This window comes from Trypanosoma equiperdum, assembly GCF_001457755.1.
Source record: "Trypanosoma equiperdum strain OVI genome assembly, contig: ctg_356, whole genome shotgun sequence".
Lineage (NCBI taxonomy): Eukaryota > Euglenozoa > Kinetoplastea > Trypanosomatida > Trypanosomatidae > Trypanosoma > Trypanosoma equiperdum.
The window spans coordinates 1-515 of NW_027124261.1; positions in this window are offsets into that span (position 1 = coordinate 1).

The window sequence follows — 515 nt, forward strand, 5'->3', positions numbered from 1 at the left end:
CTCGCGGCAATTATGCGCTCCATGACTTTGCAGAGACAGCTCGTGAGCGTCACAGGCCTGTAAGAATCGAGGTCCTCCGCCTTTTTTCCGGCCTTCAGGATGGGGATGATAACACCAGTCTTCCATGCAGGCGGCACGACTCCCGTTCGTAGGCTCTCATTGAATAGCCTCAGAACAACATTCTGCGCTGTGCTACCGAGGTGTTGCAGTGCCTCGTCGTGCACATAGTCGGGTCCGGTTGCTGAGTCGCTTGGTGACAGTTTCGGGACACTCTTGGGCCCCGCCGTCGCGGTCAGTTAGTATTCGTTAGCTTTCCTCCTAGTCGACGTTGGAGGGTGTGAGTCAGGATGTCAGAGTTCCGGCATCGAGCAGAGGTCAGCGAAGTGCTCGGCTCGTCCACAATCCGTGATGGTGGCCTGATCCACTCGAAGCATCGGCATAGTTCTGAGCGGTCTGGGTGCATGCACCTTCGCCATCATATGCCAGTCTACTAATCTGACGGCCTGAGCCATGAG